This window comes from Uloborus diversus, chromosome 2 (genome assembly GCF_026930045.1).
Source record: "Uloborus diversus isolate 005 chromosome 2, Udiv.v.3.1, whole genome shotgun sequence".
NCBI lineage: Eukaryota > Metazoa > Arthropoda > Arachnida > Araneae > Uloboridae > Uloborus > Uloborus diversus.
The window spans coordinates 82,921,228-82,935,679 of NC_072732.1; the positions used below are offsets into that span (position 1 = coordinate 82,921,228).

General features: G+C 31.2%; 1 long non-coding RNA gene across 1 annotated transcript; it reads left to right on the top strand.

The window, feature by feature from the left end:
• Positions 1-6,562: 6,562 nt before the first annotated feature.
• On the top strand, positions 6,563-13,523 carry LOC129216845 (uncharacterized). The gene is made up of 3 exons (XR_008580182.1): positions 6,563-6,668; positions 9,940-10,000; positions 13,468-13,523. It is a non-coding gene; the product is annotated as an uncharacterized LOC129216845 (long non-coding RNA).
• The last annotated feature ends 929 nt before the right edge of the window (positions 13,524-14,452 follow it).

Sequence of the window (14,452 nt, forward strand, 5' to 3'; positions counted from 1 at the left end):
TATTATCATTTTATGTACCTTCTTACTTGTCTATTTATGTTTATGACTTTCCATTTTTAAAAAAAATTATTAATATAAGAATTTAATATAGCTATTATAAGAATTTAAAATGCAAAATTTTAGTTCACTGTGATAAAACTTTAAAGAGGTAGCCCTTTCATTAAACATATAATTGGAGATTTTCAAGTTTTAAGCAACAGCTTTGAATTTTCTTATAGCAAGTGGCTTGGAAAAATCCTCTTAGTAATGCAATTTAAAACTACTTGAACTAGCTGTTAATAAAATATCTTGCCTACAATGGAGCAGCCCCTGCACTGCTTATACATTTTCACATGTATTTTATTTATTTCTAATAACTTTCCAAAACCTGAATATACATAGTACAACTTCTAGCTCAGTACATAATATTAAGATTGCAATCAAATTTTGTTTCCGATTGAAAAACAATTCAAAATTCTTATTCGCGATATAAAAAGTTGTCTAAATGAAGAAGTACATTTAAACAAGTTATTCTCAATTTATTCCCTGCATGTAAGCAATCAATATTAAACTGAAATACAGTCCCCCCCCCCCCAAGTTGATAAAACTAGTGCACAATTGGTTCTTATCAATACACTATGAAATTCTAACTGAAAATAATTAAATACATTAAGCCAGGACTTAGTTTTGCAAAAGAAAAAAAGAAGTACAAGTAGCACAACATTCTTATATAATTTACCTGAATCTCATTTAATGGATTCCATAAAGTTTGATACAAAGAGCAGTACTAAAATAATACAATGAAACACCTTTATTGACAAATTTTATACAATAGATTTCTTTAATTGCTGGCTGTTTCCCTTATCAGCTAGTCTGCTGAATGCTTCAGCCAGGATTTCATTTTCCCTTGGTCATCTGCTACCTTCATGTTTTTTCCAATACCATCTGAAAAAGAATTAATGAAGAGAAAAAATAAGAATATTTTCAAAAACCACAAAAAAGGACAGCACAATATTAATGGGTTGGGGGGGGGGGAGAGAAAGAAAAACATTACTTGCTCAATACGGGAAAAAGTCATGCGATTTTATAAGCTATTGTACTAAGAAAATTCTTATTCCTGGCTTGCCAAAATATTGTCCTATTCCTTTAGTCCCCACTGTAAAATGAGTAATCAAAAGATTCATCCCCCTTCTCACAGGGGCGGATCCAGAAATTGTTGTAAAGGGAGTCATGTTTCAATGTCGAACGTTGTACCACCTACGTAAAAAATTATCAGTTAAGTCCATCCCCCAAGGATGATGGCGCACCCCCCTCACATGCTACAAGGCACCCCCCTCCCCTAACCCAATGAGATCAAAATCCTTTCAATTATGCCCTACGAACCCCTATTTTTTTCAATGTCGCAACCTGCACCATAGATCATATTTTCTCAAATTTTCATCATAAAAGTCATATTTCTTTTGGCAGATAGGCTGATCATGCTACCACAAGCTTTGAATATATGGCATTAAATTTATAAAATATTGGAAAAGCATAGACACACATGTGGTTTGAGGTGGAAGAGTGCTCTGAAAAAACTGTTGAACTCATTAGTCATGATTGTTATTTTGAAAATGAACAATTAGAAAACTCAAAATAGCAATAACCCCAGTAAACGAACCCAGTCACTCCTTTGAATTATGAGGCCCTGAGAAGAAATACCTTACAGAACGGGGACACACACACGTTAATATTCATTCCATGTACTATTTTTTACATCGAAAAAAATGAAGTAATAATAATCACAACAAATTACTGTCACAGGGACCCTCTCCTGAATCTGCCCTCCCCCCTCCCACGCCATTAACATTGCAAAAACCTAGCAGGCACCATCATCAATGTTAAATTCAAAATCAAATCAAGAATGTCTTCCAGTTTAAAGCAAAGGCAATACTTACTACTACAGGGGGGGGGGGGGGAGGGAGAACAACGCTCAGAAATTTCTAGCTTAATAGCCACTTTAGAAATAAATCCGCACCAAAAATTTTCAAAACTACTTCTTCAAAAGATGTTTTTATACACTTTTCTTGTTGAAAACATTTCTATTACTATTTTATTTTTTTATTTATTTCGCAATTTCATTTGAAAAATGAAATTATTATTATTGAATAAGAATGCAAATAAGGTGTTTTATCTGCAGTATTTATTTTTATTGCATTTATTGTAAACATTTCTACAGAACAATGCAACATTTTCCTTTGAATTTTGAATACCAAACAAAAATACCAAAATTCTTTAAATTTGAAAGTACCAAACTCTTTTTACACATTTTATAAATGTCATAAAATAGAAATTTTAGAAGTATTACTTCATATGTGCATCAGTGGCGTGGCGAAGGGGAGAGGGGCTGAAAACAACCCTCAGAAGCATTGGTTTTAATGAAAATGCAAATTATAATACAGTAGTTTATGCATATGAAAAGGCTGTTTTGATGCGGGAGAAAAACCCCTTCAGAAGGTATTTTTGATCAAAAAAAAACCCCTCCAGAAGGTATTTCTGGCTGCGCTAGTCATCTGCTTAGATGAGTAAAGAGTAAATACATCTATCCTTTTGAGTGATTAGAAAACTTAGATCAGATTTTTTTTCTTTCATTGAAAGAAATACATTGTATTTTCACTTTTCATGTTAATGCTCTTTAAGTATTTATTGTAACAAAAAGCAACAGAACACAAAATATGAAATCAAACTTCATTGATCATATTGAATTTGCACAAGAAATATGCTTGGTAAAATTCTCCTTGAAACAAAAGTTTGGGTACAGCCCCAGCACATAGTGTACAACACGCAAATGATTTCTTATTTAAAAGATGATTTTTATGGTTACAAAAAATATATATATACATAAAAATAAGCAATCGAAGTGGGATGAAATGTCAATGTCTAAATAAAAAATAATCCATAAATAACCAATATTAAATAAATAACATTTACACAAATAAATGCAAAATTAAGTTACGAATATTGTAGTGGGAAAAAAGAAAAAACAATCACTATTTCAAAAAATTAGTTATTGGAGGGGGGAGGCGAGTGGGCGGTTAGGGGTTTTGACGACTTTTTGCAGGGAAGTAACAATTTCAACGTATGGCGATTGAAGAAATTGGTAAAAATAAAAAAAAGGCGAGAAAAGTAGTACAGAAAGCAAGTACAACTCAACAACACTCTGTTCAGTCAAACATATACATCTTGAAAATAATAATTGGTGTAAACTGTAGAAAAATTCTTTAATGCAGGGAAGGGGGTCCTGACCGAATGGGAATGGTATTATTGAAACTGAAACAAACTACATCTTTGAATGCTTTTTTTTTTGGGGGGGGGGGGGGTCGCAGCTTAGGAGGCAATGCACCATTTCCCTTAAGGGATGGTCACCCCTTGAATATTCACTCAGTTTTATATAATAACTGTTTTCTGAGTGTAAGCTATTCAGAGTGAATGATATGGAATGCATTCTTGTCAGTTTGTTCATCAAACCCCAGCCCTCTCATACTTTCCAACTAAGTCGACAGACTCTTGTCAGCCCTTCATTTAAGCCTGAGAACCCCCCTCCCCCAACAGTAAGATCTCTTGTAATTCCTCAGAATTTATTCATTGAAACCAAGCTTAACACAGACGAGCATGCACTTGATTGACAACATAGTTGCTTTTGTGAGAGCATTAATTCAAAGTCATGGAAAAATATAAGTAGAAGATTTGCTACACTCACAATTATGTGCTAATAAATATAAAAAAAAATACAGTATTACCCCAATTGAATAATTGTCAAAGGACTGGAGAAAGTTTTCATTAAATAAGGATATCTTCAAATCAAGGAGCTTATACATTCAATGCAGTTAAATTCGGACCAGTGAAATGTATCGCTAAATTCAGGAAATCATTAAATCGGGTATCGTTAAAATCAAAGTTACACTGTATTTAAAATGATTTTTAAATATTCATTTTGGAACATTTTATACAGATACCTATGACTAAAAAACAGCTCTAAACCGAACTATAGGAAACTTAAAATATAATAAAACAATCAAAGGACTTAATTGAAAATTCAGTTGCATGAAAAGGGAGAGATATGGGGGAGGGGGGAGCAAAATTAGAACTGTAACTCCCTTAGTTAAAATTTCAGTATGCATACATTAAAACATTTGTCACAATTTGATCTTCAAGAAACCTAGCTCAACACATCAGCAAAACATAAGTCAATCGATGGAAATAAAAGGTGAAAAGTGAGGTTAGATTTACATAATCTGACAAATAAAAACAAATATTATTTGCATTTGAAAGAAAGAAAAAGCATGAAAATTCAATACAAAAAGATATTACCTTTTAGACTTTAAAGTTAAAGTAGAAGCATTTCCATTCTGCTCCTCGATCCCTTTAAGTTTTCTTCCTTAAAAAAGGGAAGAAAATTATATGTAATGAGAAAAAGTACAATAGTATATTAATATGTATTTGGTACTTCATTATAGTACCTCTTGAATCTTCTATATATGCTGCGTTGATATCACAATGTAGACAATTTTACATAATTTATGAAAACATAAAACAGGCCATCACTCATGCAGTGCTACCTACTGCTTACATATGGGTTAGAAAAATAATTCACTGGTTCAAGGGACCAGTAGGCAGGGCTTTATTTGGTTTAAACCACTGTAAAAAGCCGGCTTTTTAAAGAAAAATAATTTTTATGGTATTTTATTGTAATTTAATCAAAATGAAAATTATCTTTGTATCTTTAATGCAGTTACGACTGTATTATATCAAGTTCCATTAAACACTAATAAAATATTTGGTAGTTGTTAAATAAAGTCGTTCACAAAAACAAAACCTCGCTCTAATAATAAAAATATAGTCTAGTTCAATGGAATTTAAACGTTTATAAATAAATTTTAGTAAAATTCAAAAAATCACATGACACTGCTGCTGTCATACCAATCATTTGGTTCAGACTTAAAATAACAATGCATTACAATTTTGTAATAAAAAGGAGAAGAAAAAGTTTAATTTCATACACTATATCATGCACGTGAATGCAAGGGCCACCGAGACCCAAAGGCCTTGTTAGCTTGGGACAGCCATCCCCATAAAAATCGTAACATGACTCTGATTCCGAACCATGCCCAGTCAACCAGTTTTCGATTAGGGTGGCATGGAATCTTGTCAGCACTGGTCAAGTCCATAAGAACGATGGCAAGCCTCCCTCTTCTCCTAAAAAGAGCAGACTAAGACTCCTAAAATTTCAATGGCTCTTAATGACCTCGCAGACAAACTTCATGTAAATACTACTGAAGAAATTCTCCAGAAAAAGAGCATGATCATTGCATTAATAAATTAAAAACTATACATGATTTTTTTTGCGAATGACAAAAATAAAAAGGAAGTAAATCATCCTGAAAAATTTAAAACAGTTGAATGCAATAAAGTAATAAAACGATGCATAACAGTAAAATCTTTTCAGGTTTATTTACTCTTAAAAATTTGGTGTAATACTTTAAGCGAGTAAAATTACAGAATCATGACATAAACATCTTTAAGGAGAAAACCAAGCATGAGATAAAGAAAAATAATTTTCAGCTTTGAAAAACAATAAAATCATTGTTTTTATACATCATCTGCTTGCATTATAATACAGAGTATACGAATTTGCTTGCAATAAAACATTATATTAATGTTAATCACAACTGTCTAATTTCATACCATAAAAAAAATATCGTTGTTAAATTTAGTATCAACAGAATCTGCAACAGTCGAAGTATCGGCATGATTGTATATTTACATTACGTAACGAGCACCTTTTTTTTTCACATGCTGCAGGGACACGCAGAAAACAAAACAAAAAAACATAATGCTTTTCAATACTTCAAGAACGTATTCCTGTAAACATTTACACTAAACTGCCACAAACACAACGGACAAACAATGGAACACATCATATAGTTAACACTACATTTTAAGTAAAAACGCACACGAATATACATTAAAAGTTTGCTTTTTTCTTTCGGTGACGTTAAGGATTACTCTTAAACAAACATCTTTAAGAAAAGATGCACACAACGTTCTTATTGCATTTCTATACGTAATAAACAAAAAAGTATTTTTACTTACCTTTCATGCTTGTAAAAACATGGCCGAACGGCGAGCGGGAGCTCAGAGAGACAACGCTGGTTTAGAATGCCGCGCATGAATATCTCGAAATAGAATCAAAAATAAAATTACCGTTGGAAGCTTAAATTTTTTCTTTATTTCATCCATGTTTCTTCCTTACAATGTGTTTCGAAACAAAAAAACGCGATTTTAAACCTTTCAATAATTTATTTATTTATTTCTTGCTAAGGAGTATATTCTTACGCGGAATATCTTGATGAAGTGTAAGTGTAAAAAGGTTCGGCGTCGCATAGACGGCACACTGTCAAAAAAATCCTTCTTTTTACGCTACATTTTCCTTCATTTTTCGACGAAAAATTATCGTTTTCAAGTGAAACGAAAACTTTCTGTCAAATGGGCGCGCGCCTGCGTAGTAGACATTTTTACCATTCTATTCTACACTTGCCGCTGTGCTTGCCGTGACGACTGCCCGCCAAAACCAAGACCTGACAACGGCCATGTGTGAAAGTGAATGCCTGTGACCTCAAGAAGTACCTTCAATATGAATAAGTTATTGGGTGAGTACTTATTTTAGAGTTTGATTCCAAAAATATGTATTGTTCCTTTTTACTGGAAAGCAGTACGTAATATAGCTTGAAAGAAAAAAAGTTAATTTCGCAGATGAGTAAACGCCGCCATATTTAAATTTGTATACAAAGCAAGGCTTCCATTTATATTGAGCAGGAACATAACAGGGCTTATGCAAAGCCAACAAATGTACTTTTATTTGAGTTTACTGAAAAAGGTTAGAAATAAACCTTGGGACTTGTTTGAATGTCAAATTGTGGTTGAGAGAACGATATTTCAATATTATAGTATTTACGTAAATTGATTTTACAGTAGCGAGACAATGTTCATTTTGTAAACTTTCCATTAAGCCTTGAGAAAGGTTTTTGTTGAAAAATTTCAATTAAGCAGTGTAATTTCGTTTTAATACAAAGTTGCTTTTGTTGAAAATGATAATACAAATTCGTATGCTAGTCGAGTGATGTTCTTTTTAACCTGGACTATGAAACTTTAACTATATGAAAGAATAAATCTTCGTTTATATTACTTGAAATAATTAATAAATAAGTAATTTGAACGAACCTTTTAAATTTCTCTATCGATGTAAAATATTTTGCTTGTGTTATGAAATTTAAAATATTCTGTTATCATAGAATTTGATTCTTATTTTCATTTTAAATTCACAGCTCCAGCTCTATAAATTTTGGGTCCCCCTGCTAAAAATCAGTCGGGCCCCTAAACGCCCACTAAGTTGCTCTGCCCGCCCCTCAAAGAGTGATTGTTTTATATTTTTAACTGCTTCAATGTTTCTACTTAAATTTTGAATTCATTTATTTCAATGTTTTATTTATTTATTATTATTGTTTAAAAGTTTTTAACTTGTGTTTAAACGCTTCTGGGTAGCTGTGTGGAGTTTTTATCCTGATTTTTAGAAACTCATTTTACTAATAAGTTATATCAGCAATGAAACAAGTCTCAAGGCCGTAGCCAGGATATGTTTTCGGGGAGGGACATGGTCGGGGGCAAATTTGGTTCGAGACATGTAATACAGGAGAAAAATAGCTTTTAAAAAAATATGTTTATTATGTTGTTTGCAAAAATTAAACTAAAATAAAATTAATTTGAATTCTGAAATTTTAAATTCAAATTATGTTTTTCGCAATCACGAGTTGCGATAGGACCCTACTCATTGGTTACTACCCCACTCACTTGTTTCTAGATACGGTTCCTGGCCCCCCAAACCTGTCCCTCCTCTTGGACGGTTACGTGTGTATAATATGTGTAGGCTTGTGTGTGTGCATAGACCTGTGTGTATGCATGTTTGCGTGTGTGTATTAGCGTGCGTGTGTCTAGGATATGGACGCCACCAATCAGGAGAAGCATTTACCGGGGGCCAGTTACGTCTGCAGAGGACGGTGGGGTTGGAAAAGGAACCACAACATCACGGACGGTGAAATGAAAATAATTAGCAATTTTGATTGCTCAATAAAAAAATATTATCAAATAATTATTTTAATTAACAACTTAGTTGATTAATGTCTAATAATTAATTTATATTACACCAGAATTATTCATCAGATAAAAATGATATTTTTGTATAAGATCTCTGTCACTGCCAGACCACTATCTGATGACTGCCCAACTCAACAAAATAAGACTTATACGGATGTAAACATATACGGTCTATAATGTATCATACAGTGTTTATTACATGTTCGCTATTACAAATGCTTGCAAGGGGCCTCTTAGAATAACTTTCAGGCAAAAAAATAAGAAGTCACAATTAAAAAGTAATCTAAAATTGACACCTCAAAAAAAAAACTTAAAGGATACAAATGCGTCAACTAGAAGGTAAAATTTTTTGCATCAAAAAACGTAAATCCTTTACTTGTTAATTTATTAAAATCGACTAAAATCAAGCATTTAATCAAAAGTATTATTGGGTTAAAAATGAGTTTTGATCATGTAAATTTGTTACGTTTCTTATTGATGTTTTAAAAATGTCCTTTTCCCCTCTTTTAAAAGTCTTATTCGTAATAAGAGTCATTAACATTCTGTGATGGACCAAGGTGTAAAAAAAATAAAGACTTCTTTGAAAAAAAAATTTAAAAAATGATCCAAAAAATAAATAAATAAATAAATAGATCAGATATAGACATCTTTTATTTAGGTCGAATGCTTTGATTTAAAAAAAAAGACAAAATAGCTGCTTTGATCTCCCACTTCTTTGATGCTCCAGCCGCCTTACAGGCGGCTAATTAAAAATTATTTTCAATCTGAGTAAGAGAGTATTTGAATAGATGAAAATGGTTAAGTGAGGATAAATGGAAGGAAACACTTAGTATGAATTAAATTTTGCAGCATTTTTAATTTTTGAAGTTTTACAGTCATAGGAAATATTAAATAAAGATGTACCAAATACCGTTTTGGTAGAGTACAGAGTACTCTGCCAAGTACTAATTATGCTTTAAATGAACTATTGACATACATGTGATAAATTTTGAACTCATATTGAATAGCTATATAGACCTCCATGTAATAGTTTTCAAAACAAGTTCCAGCTAAAATTCAATTTTATTTAAAATATTATGTTTATGTCAAAAACGTAACAAAAAATTTTTTTTAATAAAAAATAAATAAATAAATAAAAAATATGATTAATCAAGTTGGAATTAATATGAATTATATGAATCTATTATAGTTCTAATCATCCGCCAAACATGAATAATGTTTTTAAGCAATAAAACAATGTTAAAAACACAGGTGTTCAGGAGCACTCCTGACACATGTTTTGGCGTTACAAAGAATGCTTTTTCAATTCATAAAATGTAAGCTTATGGATGTAGACATCCTTTTCTTTTTTGTCATTACAAATACTTGTACTTTTTTATTAATTGAAAAATGTGTATTGAACAATATTTAATTTTTTACAACTTCTTGGTATTGGCCGAGTCAGTAGCATACATAGCATCCTCGCGAAGGGAGGGTGCGCGCTCTAAAATAAAATAACACTATGTTAAAATTTTTAAAAATACATACGGAAGCGTGGGGGGGGGGCAAAGAAATCTATGTATTATACTGAGCTGAGTACCTCATCAAAATTTGTCCAAGTATGAGTATTTGGCGAATTGACCAAGTACTTTGTACATCTCTATTAAAAACTCATAATTTTCTTGAAAAAATGAGTTATTTTTTAAACAATTTCATATTAAAATGAAACTATCAAGAACTATTTGTGCTAAAAAATTGCTTATTTACATATTAATTGATAATCTGTTTTAGATTTTCCCGATGTTGATGATGTGTAAAATTGTCCTCTTAACACCTTTCTCGGGACTTTTTGGTAAGTTCATTGTTGGAACCCAGCGTCAAAGTTGGACAATGTCTGAAAACAAATGCCCACAACATGAATGGATCATGAGTAAATGTGCCAATGGGGTTGCTTCTGAAATTTTAAAAGTATTTTTTTCTATAAAAGCATGCTTAAAAATATAGGATCTGACCATTTTTTAAATACATAATTGCAAAGTTTAATATTTAAAAAATTATTTTAATGGTGTGCAGATTCAATTTTTTTCTTTTTTTGCTTTTTTCTGCTCATGACATCACAAATGATGAAATGCCATTAGCGCAGAGCGTAATATTTAGTTTGCATGTTCACTCACATTTGCTGGCACTGCTATGGTTGATAGCAAGCATAGAGAACAATATTCAATTGGCTTCTGAATTATCATAACCTGGAAACGTGGTAGACAGCAAGCGTCAGCACCCCTAACTGGAGTACGCCCCAAAGTTGATCATTTGCGACGTCATAAAGACAACGCCTTGTTTGAAAAATTTTACATTTAAAAAAATAATTGAAAATTATCCATTTTAAAAAAAAGATTTTGCTTGCTCCATGTTATTTTTTTTGCTCATTCTATCAACTTCAGTGGCGAAATGTAGTACTTTTGACTGATAGAAACAACCCTATTCTAAAATTTAATTTCGGAATTTGTGCATTTAAATTTCATTAATTCGCAATCGGGCAAATTAGTAGTGACCCAAGTCCGACTTCATATTTAAAAGATAGGTGAAATACTCCTTACATCTCTAAGCCATATAGATGTCAGAAGAGTCATTTTTAACTCTAGGGTACTTAACCTATGAATGGAATGAGTTTAGCTTGAATGATGTTTATTGAATATTTACAGTTAGAAAAGCATTTCCAATAGTCCATAGTGAAAAAATATGTTCTAATGTGACCAGTGGCGAATTCAGGATTTAGTTCTGGGGGTGGCTGAGATCATTAAAAATGTATGTCTCCTTGACATCACCAAAAGTTCATTCATGTAAACGAAGTCGTTTGAAAAAATATATATATTTTTCAGGAGGTGTCAAGGGCTAATGAAATTTTCGGAGTCACAGTTGAAATTATCTAAAATTTGGTGTTTAGTGATAAAATTTTAAAATTTAAATGTCAGTAAAAAAAGGAAATTTTAAAAAATAAAATTTTTAGACATTTTTTCTAAGCAATTTGAAGGCAAAACTAACAATTCTTGTTGATTATGAAAATTGTCCATGGCAAATGCAATTCACTAAATGTAAATAAGAAAAGTTGTGGACTAATAGTTACAAAAAGGGAAAACGAAGATAAAATTCTGAGAATTGACACTAAGCGCATTAAGGAGGTCTGAAATTTTTTTTTCTGTTTTTCTTCTTTTTGAATAAATAATTTTTTTTTAAAAGGCAGGGAAAAATTTCCGAAATTCGACAGGAAATTTCGGAAAACAAGTATCTCTATTACTATAGCAAATTAGTGTATAAACCTGAGGGAAAACGATTAAAATGATAAAGATAGGATGAATATAGGAAATTATATATTTTATTATTTTACCTTAAGATGCATACACAATAAAAAAAAATTCTAATAGAAAAAAAAAATTAGTTATAGTCTGGAGGCGGCTGCAGCCTCATAGCCGCCTCCCTGGATTCGCCACTGAATGTGATCTAATTTTATTCTTCTGTGACCAAAATTCATATGAGCTCAATAAATAACTTCAAAAAATTTCGTCATTAGTTTTGTCAAAAGTGTTTCTGGGTTGGGCCACAACTTGTTACTTTTTTTTAATTTCAATTTTGATGTCACAAATAGTTGATACCTCTTACTTTTCGAGTCCTTAGAGATGATGTATTGCTTATTTTTCTCTTATCCACACTGATTTTCCTTTCCGCTATTGTCTCAATTATGAATGCTTGGGTGTTTCCCCAATTTTCCAAGAGTAAAATTAGACTTAGATCAGCACTCATTTGCCGGATCAGGAATTTATCAAATTCAAATGCACCAGATCTGAAATAATGTAAAATTTCGGACTTGGAGCATAGTATTTGTCAATGATCCATTTGTGTTATGAGTTACTTTTCTGGACTTTGTCGGATTTAAGAATTGGGTTACAACATTGAATTCATTCAAATGCTAATGCATGTCACTCTGAACAAATACATACTTGAATTAAAACAAAATGTTTCATTTGGATCTTTGGTGAGCGCTTCTTGGGAAAACTTTATGGCTTAAAAAAAATTTCGTAAAAAGTTTTTACGAAAATTTAGTTTTCATTTTAGGCATAAAAATGCAGTCGATGTAAGAAATTAAAAAAAAAAAAAAAATCTTTAACTCATTGCTTTGCTTATCAAGTTACTTAAGGTTGATTATTTATACAGTACTGCTCCTTAAAGCACGTAGTGTTGCAAGATTGTGTGAGGAAAAGTAGTGGATATTTTTTGCTGTGGCTGACAGTTAAAAATTTTATTGCTGGCTAGTCTTAGAGAGACTTAAAATTTTGGCCAAAATTGAAAAAAGTTTTTTTCTGGATGACTCAAAGAATCTGCTTTGAGAAGAAAAAGATTTTTGAAGACAATAAGATTGATCAAGAGAAAAAAAATTGAGCCCACAGCATACAAATTTAATGACATTTTAAAATGCAATAAAAAGCCTAAGCAGGCGAAACTAACTTCCTTTTTCAGAGTATCTTTTTAATTATTCTCTCTGTAAAAATATTTCTATGTTGTACTTATATTTAATTTTGCCCCAACTATCTGTGTTATAGTTTATCCAATATGCACAAATTATTCTTTAAAAGACTAAGAAAGGAACTTCCGATAACTCAAACTACCGATTCTTTGAAGGTTTTAGCTTGTCCCTAGGGACTTTGAGTTATTGAGAGTTGACTGTAATGAGAAAAAATTAATTTAATGGTGTACGTGATTTTTTTATCCAATAGAACCTGAGCTCGATTTTACTAGCCTTCTAATTGTTAAGAATCAAATGAGAACAATGAAATTTTCCCCAAAAATTGGGTGTTTCATACTTTTTGCTGGTACAAAATTTCCTTCCCCCTTTTCTCAGTTTCAACAATCTTACCGTTTAATACATTTAAGGGGGAAAAATTTTTAAATATCAGTAAAAAGAAGAAGAAAAAGTTCAATTCAGGGTTAGAAATAAATATACATTGTTGTGAGTTCATCCTATGTATATGGCGGTTCAAAACTAGATAGACTTAAGAAGGAAATAATATGTGAATGTATTTTCTTTAATTGCTAATGCATCTTAATTTTTTAAAACGGCTCTCATACACAAGAGGGTTCAAGAATTTGAAACGTTTTGTAATCCAATACGAAAATCAAGCTAATGAATTATATTTAAATTTAAAAAAAAAACTTGATATTTGTTGTCTTAAAAATGTACTAAAATTTTATAAAAGTTGTGTCCTAAAACTTTTGAAATCATCACTTGCATAATTTTAGCAAAATGCATTTTTTGTTTGTTTATAGGGGACAATATTAAAATTCAGAAGAGTTTTTAATATTTTTGGATGGAAAGCAGCAATACATGCAAGTAATATATTTTCTGAATTAGTTCATTCAGCGTTATGTTATTGTCATGCATGTGTGACTTAATTTTAATAATTTAAGTAAGTTATAGTTAATATTTGGGTATGTTTGTTTGGGAAGTATTTACCAAGACCCATCCAAAAATAAACACCTTTCTAGTAAAAGAAAGCACATTCTCTAAGTATGCATTTAACATTTATTTAGAAAAGAAATTTGCAATCTTGTTTTGTTGAAAGAATATGATAGAAAAAAAAAACTTCTGTCCAGTAGAATTTTATCTATTTGTTCCAGCCCTTTATTGTCATTGTCTCTTATGGAACAGTTTTTCAATCTCCTAGTACATCTTTTTTACTATTACAGGTGTAGGTACTGTTCTAATTTTATAAAAATCCTATAATTCCTAATACCTTCAAATTTATACTAAATATCCTACAATTTTCATAACTTCACCTCACTTTTTTTCAAAGAAAGGAAAATTTCCTGCTTAAATTGGTTTAAACTTTTTTATTAGTCTTGTTTACAGTCGAAAGTTGCATGTGGTATGATGTAACTTCAAAAGATTAATCACTAGCATATGAAACCTCAAATGTGAGACTTCAGAATTCAAATTTTTTGCCAGTGCGAAATTGACTTGCAAAAAATCTAGAAAATTGTTTGAGTGATCTCAATACCAGTCTGACCACATGAACATTCAAGTAAATTAATGAAAATATTTCCTTTTTTTTAGTAAATTTAGATTTTACACTTTTGCAATTTGTTCTAAGGTGAATGGTGGGGATCCTATGAACAACCTCTAAGGGCACATGTGAACAGTTCCCATATAATGTTAAAATTAGTGTAACCTACTTTAAGTGTTTTTTAAAAATGCATAGGTAAACACAAAATTACATCACTTTTGGAATGTTGATTATTTATGGACGGTTGC